Source organism: Chlorocebus sabaeus, chromosome 3, assembly GCF_047675955.1.
Source record: "Chlorocebus sabaeus isolate Y175 chromosome 3, mChlSab1.0.hap1, whole genome shotgun sequence".
Lineage (NCBI taxonomy): Eukaryota > Metazoa > Chordata > Mammalia > Primates > Cercopithecidae > Chlorocebus > Chlorocebus sabaeus.
Genome location: NC_132906.1, coordinates 62,379,028 through 62,392,199, shown reverse-complemented (window position 1 = coordinate 62,392,199; position 13,172 = coordinate 62,379,028).

Sequence of the window (13,172 nt, the reverse complement as noted above, 5' to 3'; positions counted from 1 at the left end):
GGACATGATGCCCTGCATCCCAGCTGCTTTAGATCCAGTTGTGGCTAAATGGGGCCAAGGTACAGCTTGAGTCATTGCTTCAGAGTGGGTAAGCCCCAAGCCTTGGCCACTTCCATGTGGTGTTGGGTCTGCAGGTGTACAGAAGTCAAGAACTGATGTTTGGGAACCTGTGCCTGGATTTCAGAGAATATATGAAAACACCTGGATATCCAGGCAGAAGTTTGCTGCAGGAGGAGAGTCCTCATGGAGAACTGTACTAGGGCAGTGCAAAAGGGAAATGGGTGGAGTCCTCCCAGTGGAAATGTGAGAAGAGGGCCACTGCCCTCCTGACCCCAGAATGGTAGATCCACTGGGAGCCTGCACCATGCACCTGGAAAAGCCACAGGGACACTTAACACTAGCCTGTGAAAGCAGCTGGGAGGGGGACTGTACCCTGCAAAGTCACAGGGGTGGAGCCACCCAAGGCCATGGGAGTTCACCTCTTGCATCAGTGTGCCCTGGATATGAGACATGGAGTCAAAGGAGATTATTTTGGATCTTTAAGATTTAATAACTGCCCCATGGATTTCAGACTTGCATGGGGCTTGTAGCCCCTTTGTTTGGGCTAATTTCTTTCATTTGGAATGGGAGCATTTATCCAATGCGTGTACCCCCTTTGTTTCTTGGAAGTAATTAACTTGTTTTTGATTTTACAGGCTGATAGGCAGAAAGGGCTGGCCTTGTCTCAGATGAGACTTTGGAAATAGACTTTTGGGTTAGCAGTGGAATGAGTTAAGACTTTGGGGGACTGTAGGGAAGGTATGATTAGTTTTGAAATGTGCAAAGGACATGAGTTTGGGAGGAGCCAGGCGCGGAATAATATGGTTTGGCTCTGTGTCCCCCACAAAATCTCATCTCAAATTGTAACCCCCATGTGTTGACAGAGGGACCTGTAATCCCCACCTGTCAAGGGAGGCAGGTGATTGGATCGTGGAGGCTGTTTCCCACAGGCCGTTCTCATGATAGTGAGTGAGTTCTCATGAGATCTGATGGTTTTATAAGTGTTTGGCAGTTCCTTCTTCACACGTTGACACTTTCTCTCACTCCTGATACCCTGTAAAAAGGTGCCTGTTTCCCATTTGCCTTCTGCCATGATTGTAAGTTTCCTGAGGTCTCTTGAGCCATCTGGAACTGTGAGTCAATTAAACCTTTTTTGTGGCTGGGCGTGGTGGCTCAAGCCTGTAATCCCAACACTTTGGGAGGCTGAAGCGGGTGGATCACTTGAAGTCAGGAGTTTGAGACCAGCCTGGCCTACCTGGTGGCCTAAAAATATAAAAATTAGCCAGGCATAGTGGCAGGCATCTGTAATCTCAGCTACTCAGGAGGTTGAGGCACAAGAGTTACTTGAACCCAGGAGGAGGAGGCGGCAGTGAGCCAAGATCGCGCCACTGCACTTAAGCCCGGGTGACAAGGCGAGACTCAGTCTCAAAAAAAAACAAAACAAAACCAAAAACCCTCTTTTGTGTATAAATTACCCAGTTTCAGGTTCTATCTTTACAGCAGTGTGAAAATGGACTAATACACCTTGGATAAGAAGAAACCATTTCCTTCTAATCTGAACTTACTGTAGACTGTAATTGGGATGTTGGGAATAGGGGAGTGAGAAGGTGGAGATCAGAGCATGAAATAAGACTGTGTATTAGAGAGATATATTTTTTTAAAAGCTAAATTATTAGGTATCCCAGGATACTAGTGTATTTTCTCTTTAGAAGACATCTTCCTTAAGAGTTTTACATTTTCTTTGAGTCTTATGAGTGTAAAATCTTAAAAATAGAAAATGACCTTAAAGATGACACAATCCATACCTTTTATTGTAAAATCTTTTTATTCATATTTTTAACCAATAGTTCTCCAACTTTCACTTGAATTAAACCACCTAGAGAGAATTCACTAGTCTGTGATGTCAGTTTTATTTCTGGATAGTTTTGGATTTTCTTCTCTCCCATTTGGAACTAACATACATATATATGAGTTTAACATTGGAAAGAACCATGGTAAAATGCAAAAAATGTGGCATGTTAAGGCACATCTGTTACCCCAATCTAATTATTTTATTTAAGTACTAGTTATTTGAACTTGAGCAAGACACACAGTCTTTCTGAATTTGTCTTCTCCCCTTTAAACTAGATATGATAATAACAAGAGCTCCTTTATTTGAGTTAATCAGTAAAAATTTTAGTTGGATCCCTATCCTACTCCTTTTCTGTTAATGACTCAAAGTGTTATATGAAATCATAAAAACACTAGGAGATAACCTAAATATTTTAGAATGCAGAAAGTGATTTTAAGTAAGATCCTCCAAATCTAGAGGCAATAAAAGAAAGAATTAATCAATTGGACTATGTAACAATTAAAAAACCATTTATGGAAATACAAGCATGAAGTCAGAGAAAATAATATGCATTGTATATGAGAGGGGAGAAAGATAATTATCTTTCTCTACAAAACATTACAAAATAGACCAAATTGCAGAAAATTGAGAAAGGACTTGGACACTTAAAAAAACTTGAAATAATGTTCAACATCATTTATAATTAAAGTAAAAGAAAAAATTAAACATGATTTTTCTGCTACCCAATTGGTAAAGTCTAAACAATTTTGATAAAATATAGTGTTACTGAAGACGTGGGGAAACAGTCTTATACAAAGTTGGTGGGAGAATAAATTGATGAGACTTTTTGAATAATAATTTAAATGAAACTACTAAGTTGAAATGTGACTTGGCATTATGACTTGGCAATTCCACTTCTGTGCATCTAAGCTAAGAGTGTATTCACAGAGTTTCACAAGGAAACATGAACAAGGATGGCTTATAATAGCAATACACTCAAAACAACCTAAAAAAATAAGCTTTGATTCACATTCCCATGAGGGAAACCTATGTGAAATTTAGAAGTTTGACATAGGCTGGGTGTGGTGGCTCATGCCTGTAATCTCAGCACTTTGGGAGGCCAAGGTGGGTGGATCACTGGAGGCCAGGAGTTGGAGACCAGCCTGGCCAACATGGTGAAACCCTGTCTCTACTAAAAATACTAAAAATTATCCATGTGTGTTGGTGGGCGCCTGTAATCCCAGCTACTTGGGAGGCTGTGGTAGGAGAATTTAGGCAGAGGTTGCAGTGAGCTGAGATCATGCCATTGTACTCCAGCTTGGGCGACAGAGTGAGACTCTGTCTCAAAAAGAAAGCCGGGCGCGGTGGCTCACGCCTGTAATCCCAGCACTTTGGGAGGCCGAGGCGGGCGGATCACAAGGTCAGGAGATCGAGACCACGGTGAAACCCCGTCTCTACTAAAAATACAAAAAATTAGCCGGGCACGGTGGCGGGCGCCTGTAGTCCCAGCTACTCAGGAGGCTGAGGCAGGAGAATGGCATGAACCTGGGAGGCGGAGCTTGCAGTGAGCGGAGATCGCGCCACCGCACTCCAGCCTGGGCGACAGAGCGAGACTCCGCCTCAAAAAAAAAAAAAAAAGAAAAAGAAAAAAAAAGAAAAAAAAAAAGTTTGAGATAATTTTTTTTCTTCTTTTTTGAGATGGAGTTTCACTCTTGTTGCCCAGGCTGGAGTACAATGGCACCATCTTGACTCACCGCAACCTCCGCCTCCCGGGTTCAAGCGATTCTCCTGCCTCAGCTTCCCGAGTAGCTGGGATTACAGGCATGCACACCATGCCCAGCTAATTTTGTATGTTTAATAGAGACAGGGTTTCTCCATGTTGGTCAGGCTGGTCTCGATCTCCTGACCTCAGATGGTCCGCCCGCCTTGGCCTCCCAAAGTCCTGGGATTACAGGCCTGAGCCACCATGCCCGACGAGATAAATTTTATGTATACAAATATTAAATGCCTGCCAAACTGTATTTTTAAGTGAAAACACATGACATAAAACAGTGTATATAATATGATCACCATTTATATCCTGAAGTAAACATATGTGTTAGTATATAAACACAGAGATTTTCTGTAAAGATACACAAGAAACTACTGACGATTTTTCCACAGGGTGAAACCAGGCTCAAATAAAAGACAGAGACTGACTTTATTAGGTACAACTTCACATTTTTTGAGTTTTATTTATTACATATTATTAAAATAGCTACCTAATGTGATTTTTAAAGTTATATGAATTATTCAAAATCCCCTATTGCAACAGAGCCAAATCCTTTTCTTCTTCCATGTGCCAGGTGATTGAAATATTTTTAAAAATGTTTGGTTTAAGCTGAAAAACTTTGTTTTCTCCTTTGTACTCTCCCATTAGTGTCCTCTGGATCCATAAAATGTCAATATCTCATTAAAAGAATGCATCAAGAACTGAATGCAGTGATTGGGGTGTGATTGTTCTGTTGTTTGAAGAATAGGGCACCTTCCTCCTTGGAGGTGGTGACACTGTACATCAGTTCAGCAGTCCAGTAGATTGACAGTGCACGTTATGAATCTCATGACTTGGCAAATCCATTGCTATTGAACTGATGTCTTAGCAACTATTTTGCAGATGAGTCATAGAAAGACTGTTGTCAACTTTTTTTTTTTTTTTTTTTTTTTTTTTGAGATGCCTTGATCTGTTGCCCAGGCTGGAGTGCAATGGCACCATCTCGGCTTACTGCAGCCTCCACCTCTCAGGTTCAAGTGATTCTCCTGCTTCAGCCTCCTGAGTAGCTGGGATTACAGGTGCGTGCCATCACGCCAGGCTAATTTTTGTATTTTAGTAGAGACGGGTTTCTCCATGTTGGTCAGGCTGGTCTCCAACTCCTGACCTTAGGTGATCTGCCCACCATGGCCTCCCAAAGTGCTGGGATTACAGGCATGAGCCACCATGCCCAGCCGATTGTTTTCAACTTTTAAGATTTTTTTTTTCAACTTTTATTTTTGTTTCAGATGGTACATGTGCAAGTTTGTTACATGAGTGTATTGTGTGTCACTGACATTTGTTGTATGAATGGTCTTGCCACCCAGGTAGTGAACTTAGATCCCGATAGGTGATTTTTCAACCCTCGCCCCTCCCACCATCCCCCACACCCAGTAGTTCCCAATGTCTATTACTGCCATCTTTATGTCGGTGTGTACTCAGCATTTAACTCCCACTTATAAGTGAGAACATGCGTCAACTTATATAACTCTTAATGTGGATTGCTTTCACCTTCCATTTCTATTTCAAAATAAGAAGAAAAAACAATCCCACACTGGTTGAATTTTAGCTGTTTCTTCCCATTAATTACCTTTACACCATTTCCGTGACGCAGCAGCACTCTTGCCTGAATAAATTATTGAATTGACTGCTTTAATAGAGACAAAAGAAAACAAAATAAACAAAAGTGACTTGCCTCTCCCATGCAAAAATCACAAGATGGTGGGTAGTTCAGGGGAGCAGAGGGCTCTGATCCATGAAGATATAGGAGTAGCCTCCTATTCCCAGCATTGACTCTTTACTGGGGACCCGGTGCAGTGGCTCGTGCTTATAATTTCAGCATTTTGGGAGGCCAAGGCAGATTGATCACTGGAGCTGAAGACCCGCCTGGGCAACATGGTGAAACCTCGTCTTTAGAAAAAATACAAAAAGGCCGGGCGCGGTGGCTCACCCCTGTAATCCCAGCACTCTGGGAGGCCGAGGCGGGCAGATCGCGAGATCAGGAGATTGAGACCATCCTGGTTAACACAGTGAAACCCCATCTCTACTAAAAATACAAAAAATTAGCCGGGCGTGGAGACGGGCCCCTGTAGTCCCAGCTACTCGGGATGCTGAGGCAGGAGAATGGTGTGAACCCAGGAGGCGGAGCTTACAGTGAGCCGAGATTGCGCCACTGCACTCCAGCCTGGCAACAGAGCGAGACTCCGTCTCAAAAAAAACAAAAACAAAAACAAACAAACAAACAAAAAAAACAAAAAAGAAAAAGAAAAAGAAAAAGGAAAAGGAAAAGATAGCTGGGTGTGGTGGTGCATGCCTGTAGTCCCAGCCACTTGGGAGGATAAGGTGGGAGGACTGCTGAAGCCTGAGGTGTAGAAGCTGCAATGAGCCATGATAGCACCACTCCACTCCAGCCTGGGTGACAGAGCAAGACTCAGCCTGGGGGGGAAAAAAAATCTCTTTATTGGCATTTCGACATCTTTAACTTTGACTTTTCTAGTATGCTGTTTCCTCTGTCATCTCTAGTAACCTTCTACAACACTTTCCACACTCTGTCTCCCATGCTGCAGCACAATGCTGGAAAGTTATGAGAAAGTGTTGTCTGAACTGCCAAACTATGTTACATGGACGGATCTTCCTTAGTGAAATAAGCCAGGCATAGAACACAGAAGCGAAAGTTTGTATAATTCCACTTCGTGGAGGTACTTAGAATAGGCAAATTCATAGTCAGAAAGTAAAACAGTCTAGGCACAATGGCTCTGCCTGTAATCACAGCACTTTGGGAAACGGAGACAGGAAAATCACTTGAGGCCAGGAGTTCAAGACCAGCCTCAGCAACAAAGCAAGACCCTGTCTCTACAAAATATAAAAAAAAATTAACCAGGTGTGGTGGTGAATATCTGTAGTCCCAGCTACTCAGGAGGCTGAGGTGGGAGAATGGCTAGAGCCTGAGCGGTTGAGGCTGCAGGGAGCCCTGCTCACGCAACTGCACTCCAGTCTATGTATCAGAGAAAGACCCTGTTTTAAAGAAAAAAAAAAAGGATAAATACTACAATATTACGTTGTGTATATTTTAGCCGTAATAAAAAAGTTTACAAAGTGAAATAAAACAAAAAGTAATATATAAGGATAAGGAACAAGAGGTGTAAAAGAAAGGAAAAACAATAATAGATTTAAGGGAAGAAGGACATTTTTTGGAAGAAGTTCAATATTTGTTTACACAGAAATGATTTAGCATATGGCAAGGGAATACGTCACGTTGAGGAATACTTGGAAAGAAAATAATTATTTTCTTTCTTAATTAGCCTGCATATGTACCCCCTTAATCTAAAATAAAAGCTGAAGTTGTTTTTCCAAAAAGAAAATAATTATAGGATACTTTTTTGGGTGAAATTTCCTCTACTGGGTATGAAAATGATGATTATAGTAGACATTGTAGCTTGGCTGCAGATGGCTCACAGTTCATCCTCTCTCCAGGCATTGCACTTGGAGGAGAGATTCAGGGGCAGTCCACACATAATTACTGCTCTTTGAAAGGGATACAAAGTCCTGGTTCCCTTTTCTTGATTTGGAACAACTGAAGTGCCCTCCAGCTCCGGAACTCCAGGTAGGAGTGGCTGAGGCCTCCGGCACAACTGTTTCACAGTACAAAATCTCCTTTTGCCCAGTCCTGCTTCCCTTACTCTCTAACAGCTGCTGTTCTCTTTTATACTTTCCAACCAACCTCTTGTATGCAAATTTCCATCTAAGAATATTTTTTCTGAGACTACAACCTAAAACAAATATTGCTTTGCCATCCTAACCAGATGAGAAATATAAATTTCTTTTGTTATGCAATCATTTGAGAAAATTCAGTTTGGCCGTTATACAATTTCAACAGCAGGAAAGATTCGATTAAATTTTATTTCTTAACACAGTCATCAACATTAATTTGCTCACTTATTCATTTATTCCTTTTAAAAAATTTATTCAACTAATACTTGTTGAGTGCCTACTATGTGCTAGATTCTATGCCAGGAAAACAATCTAATAAGTGAATGATAAAGTCCATGTTTTCCATTAAATGGTAGGATATCATTACTCTTTCACAAACTGTAAACAGTAATTTTCCTCAAAATTTAGTGCTACCTGAAAGAGTGACATGGTTTGGATCTGTGTCCTACCTAAATCTCATGTTGAATTATGATCCCTAATATTGAAGATGAGGCCTGGTGGGAGGTGATCGGATCATGGTGGGTGGATCCTTCCTGAATGGTTTAGCACCATCCCCTTAGTACTGTCTCATGATAGAGTGGTCATGAAATCTGGTTGTTTAAAAGTGTGTAGCGCTTCCCCACTCTCCCTCTCTTTCTCCTCCTCTGGCCATGTCAAGTGCTGGCTTCTCCTTAACCTTCTGAGATGATTGTAAGTTTCCTGAAGCTTCCATAAAAGCCAAGCAGATGCCAACATCATGCTTCCTGTCCTATGAAACTGTGAACCAATTAAAACCTCCTTTTTTTATAAATTACCCAATCTCAGGTATTTCTTTATAGCAGTGTGAGAATGGGCTAATATCAGTAGTTACAGTTATTTATTTCTCCTAATTCTATGGAGGACAAACTTTTCCATTAAGATATTCTGCTGTTGAGAAAACCTAATAGAAACAGCCTTTATCAAAGATATATAATCTAGAAAAGGTTAGGGAGACACAAAGTCATAAGCATAAAGCTCAATTATTAAAGTATTACTTCAGGCTGGGTATGGTGACTGATGCCTATAATCCCAGCACTTTGGGAGGTGGAGGTGGGAGGACTGCTTGAGCCCAGGAGTTCACAAGCAGCTTGGGCAACATAGTAAGACTCTGTCTCTACAAAAAAAATTACTAGCCAGGTGAGGTGGCACACACTTGTGATTCTAGCTACTCAGGAGGCTGAGGTGAGAGGATCACTTGAGCCTGGGAGGTTGAGGCTGTAGTGAGCTGTGATCACATCACTGCATTCCAGGCTGGGTGACAGAGTGAGATTCAATCTCAAAAGAAAAAAAAAAAGAAAAAAGAAAGGTATTGTTTCAGCTTAGTTGTTCATTTTTACCATCAAAGTGTAAATGTAAACATCACATAATTTTATTCAGATATCAAAAGAAAGAAGAAAATTATTTTAACACATTTGTAAAAAATTAAAAAATATATTTTGTTATAACAAATTTCAAACATATACAAAAATTGATAGGAAAACATAAGCAATCTTCCTGTACTTAACAACTAGCTACCGTATGGCCAATCTTGTTTCATCTTTTCTCTTGTCTACTCCTGAACCTCCACCTCCATTATTTCGATACAAATCCTAGCCATAATATAGTGACATTTGTAAATATTCTAGTATTAACTTGGTAAAAGTTAAGGTCTCTAAAAAAATTACAGATTTTCAAGTATTTAGGGGAATGTGGTTAGTGTCTGGGAAATTTTGTGGGTGTTTTCCAGAAATTAAAGACAAGAAAAAGTAAAGCTCAATTTCTCAATGAAAAACCGAAATCAGTACAAACAAAACATCAGGAATGAAGTTACTCATCTGTAGAAGTAGAATGTATTGAGAGATGTTTGCTAAGGAGTGCACCAGCAGATTTAGAGACTTTCCAAACCCACTCAATACGTTCTTAATGCATGAATATTGTAGGCATTGAGGGCTGAGTCATAGCAGGCTCCAGATGATGCAGGTGTTCATGTAGCCCCTGGAAGGACTTTGGTTGTTACTTTTAGTGAGATAGGAAGATCTGAAGGTTTTAAGAAGAAGAGAAACAGAGTATCACTTCTACTTTAAGAGGATTGCTCTGACTGCCACCATGTTGAAAATGAGATATATAGGTTCTAGAGAAGGAACAGAAAGACCAGTTAGGATAAAGTTTTACACATTCTACTGTGCATACAAATCACAGAGAATCATGTTAAATAAAGATTCCATTCTCATAGGCCTAAGATGAGGACTGATTCTGCATTTCTAACAAGCTCCCGGCTAACAAGCTCCCAGGTAATGCCCAGGCCCCTGCTACACATACCAAACCTTGTTTGACAAGGACTTAAGAAACTATTACAGACATCCGAATAAGAGCTGATGTGGCTCAGGGTGTTAGTGATGGAAAAGTAGAGGGGTTGTTAAAATGGTAGGATGCTGGATTAATTTTTTCAGCGTAACTGACAGAATTCCTTGATGGCTTGGGATATAAGACGGGGGAGGCAAGTCAAGGCACATTCTGAGGCTTTTGGCTTGAGCAACTGGAGGCATAGGGAAGCATGTAGGAGGAGCAGGTTTTGGTGGGAAATCAGAAAGTTGATTTTTTGATATCTTAATTTTGAGATACTTATTAACTGTGCGAATTTTAAAGAGGAGTAAGTGACTAGATACATAAGTTTGGTGTTCAGGGGAGTGGTTGAAATGGCAGCTAAAATTTTAAGTCTCTATGGAATATATAAAGATATGACAATGTATCAGATCAGTTAGAGAATGAGTGCAGATAGAAAAAAAGATTCTAGGACTGAGCTTTGGGATCATTCAACATTTGAAGGTCAGAAAGATGAACTAGCAAAGAATACTAGCCTTGAATTAGGAGGAGAATCAAGGCAGCGTATCTCCTGGACGTCAGTAAACAAAGTGAGATTAGTAAGACAGAGATGAAACTGATCCCTGTCCTACATGGTGCACAGAATTGTTGTGACAATGGAGTGAGACAACAGGCCTCTATGAAGGTATCAATATTATAGAAATGGGAAAAGTATACAGAAATAATATGCCCTTGACACAGCTTCTCAGTCTAGGTAACTCGTGAGTGTAGCTTATGAAATTAATATACTTTCCAATGTTATACGAAGGGGCCAAAGGTGACTATCTTGAAAGTGTTTTATAACTATTCACCCATTTTGACTAATAAAAATGATAATTTCACAGGATTCAGGTTAAATCTTCAGAGCTTTTAATAGTAAACAAGAGAAGATACTTGATATCCTAGAATCAGCTGAGTTTTCCCACCATAGCAAAGAAGAATACTTATACTGAGCTTGAAATGGGAAGCTTCCATGTTTATTTTCTGTATTGAGAGATGACCTGCCCCAATTCTTGACCCTGATTCTGTAAAATTCCATTTTGGGGCTCAGTGTTTATCATAGGAAGATGGAAAAATCAAAGAAGAAAAAGGTAAGAAGCATTAACAACAGCAGCCAAAGGTATCTCTCTCTCTCTTTTTCTCCATTCCTTAGCTCATCACCTCTTTTCATTCATTTTTTAAAACAGACAGACAAATTAGGGTTATGCTATTCTAGACTAAGAAGAGCAAGTTGGAAGAAATGATTGGTGCATCAGTCAGGAAAAACTCAGTTATGTTGCAGCAACAAACAATTCCAAAATCTCAGTCACTCAACACATTTTTATTTCCAAAGGTACTCTAGCTGTTTCGCGTGTGGGCTTTACTGTTGGTTACTCTGGTACTTAGGTTCATGAAAATGCCATCTTGATAAGTGTTTCTACAATCATCAAGGCATTGGGAAGGGGATGTTGAGAATCACATAGAAATATTTCAGTTTTTTTCATGGAAATGACAGACACCACTTCTGCACATATTTCTGTGGCCAAACAGGTAACTTGTTTGTTTCCAGCTTACCGTGTGCTTAGAGGGAGAAACATCAGAATATTCGTGGACATCTCTAGTGACTACCATGAATGTTTGAGGAAGGAACAAGCAATAATAAAAGCCCTTACCTCATAGATTATTGTGAAAATTTGTATAACAAGCATAGAGTAAGCTCTATTATATGAATTCAATTTAAAAAATAATCAATTTATACTATAATTATTTTTAGAGAACTAATAACTTATATGGAGACAATGTTTGGCTAATATAGCCTCTGGAAGGCTTATGTAAAATTTTTATATTTTATTTATATCATTCTATTTCCAGCTCATATCCATATTTATAAAATTGTTGCTATCTCTATTCCATTTTCAAATTTAAGAAATCATTGCCTTCCTTTCTTTGATGAAAATAGAGCTTGGAGAAGAAACATCAATTCTGCCACTCTGAGAACACACACACATACAAATTCAAAATGTATATATAAATTATATATAATATATATTTATATATAAAACATATAAAATAAATATAAAATTATTACTATATATATATATAGAGAGAGAGAGAGAGAGAGTGAGCCAAATATTTTGTAGATGGAATGTTAACTCTTCTTGTAAAAGACCATAAATAAGGCTGGGTGCAGTGGCTCATGCCTGTAATCCCAGCAGTTTGGGAGGCCGAGGCCGGTGGATCACCTGAGGTCAGGAGTTCAAGTCCAGCTTGGCCAACATAGTGAAACCCTGTCTCTACTAAAAATACAAAATTAGCATTGGGTGGTGGTACACACCTGTAATCTCAGCTACTTAGGAGGCTAAGGCAGAAGAATTGCTTGAACACGGGAGGTGGAGGTTGCAGTGAGCTGAGATCATGCCATTGCACTCTGGCCTGGGCAACAAGAGCAAAACTCCATCTCAAAAACAAACAAATAAATAAATAATCTTTATATAATATAAACAAAATAACTGGCCTTTATCGTAGTCAACCAAGCTACTCTGGCTTTTGAAAAACCACTCCATCAAATACTTCGCAATGAATTATGTAGATAGCAAAAAAGCCATCTCTTTTGTGTGTTAACACAGATATACCTCTGAAAAGCTTTGTTAAGAGGCAATTAAATTAAGAACTGCTCAGTATTAGATGGCAGGATGAAGTCGGGTCTCCTCTACACAAAGAAAGCATCTTTGGAGGCAAAATACAATTGTGCAATGCGTTTCATCCATGTCGATAATACCAATCCTGATAAAGTCCAAAAAAGGCAAGTTTTTCACAATGCATTTCTTTTGGACTGAATTATCTCAATGATTGTCTTAACTTTCCACTTCACTTGAGGAGCTCTTTCTAAAGCAAAGTTTTTGGCAAGTAGCCAATCATTTGGACAGTAAAGTAGACAATCGAAGCCATCACAGTACTTAGGCTAGCTGGAAATTTGTAGGCCTGGCTGGAATGATGCCAGTGGAGAACTGCAAAACTTTAATGCACCTGCAACTGATGGGTTGGGTTGCTCCACCTTGTGCCTATTCTGCACTATCTTTTTAGTGAGATTCTTTATTCCAGGATGTGCTAACCTGATGCATATGAGATGTAATGTGGTCACAGGATATTCAAATGCTAGGAAAGATGACTGTTTTTCTAAATCATTTGAAACATGGAAGGTGATTCAAACATATAAATAGTAATTTGTAAAACCAAGTTTGAAAATAATAATTTTTCTAGATGCAAAATCAAAGATAAATATAACCAGATGTAGAAAACCAGTAAGTATCTGAGGCTAATAGAATTTTCTGAGGGGAAAAACTGTTTTCTCGGGAAGTAAACATTATTTTAGGTATTTTTTTCCCAGAACTTAAAGAAGTTTATAGTAATGTGTTTCATTCCCAGAAATTAATGAAACTAAACTACACAATTCCCAGAAAATATGGT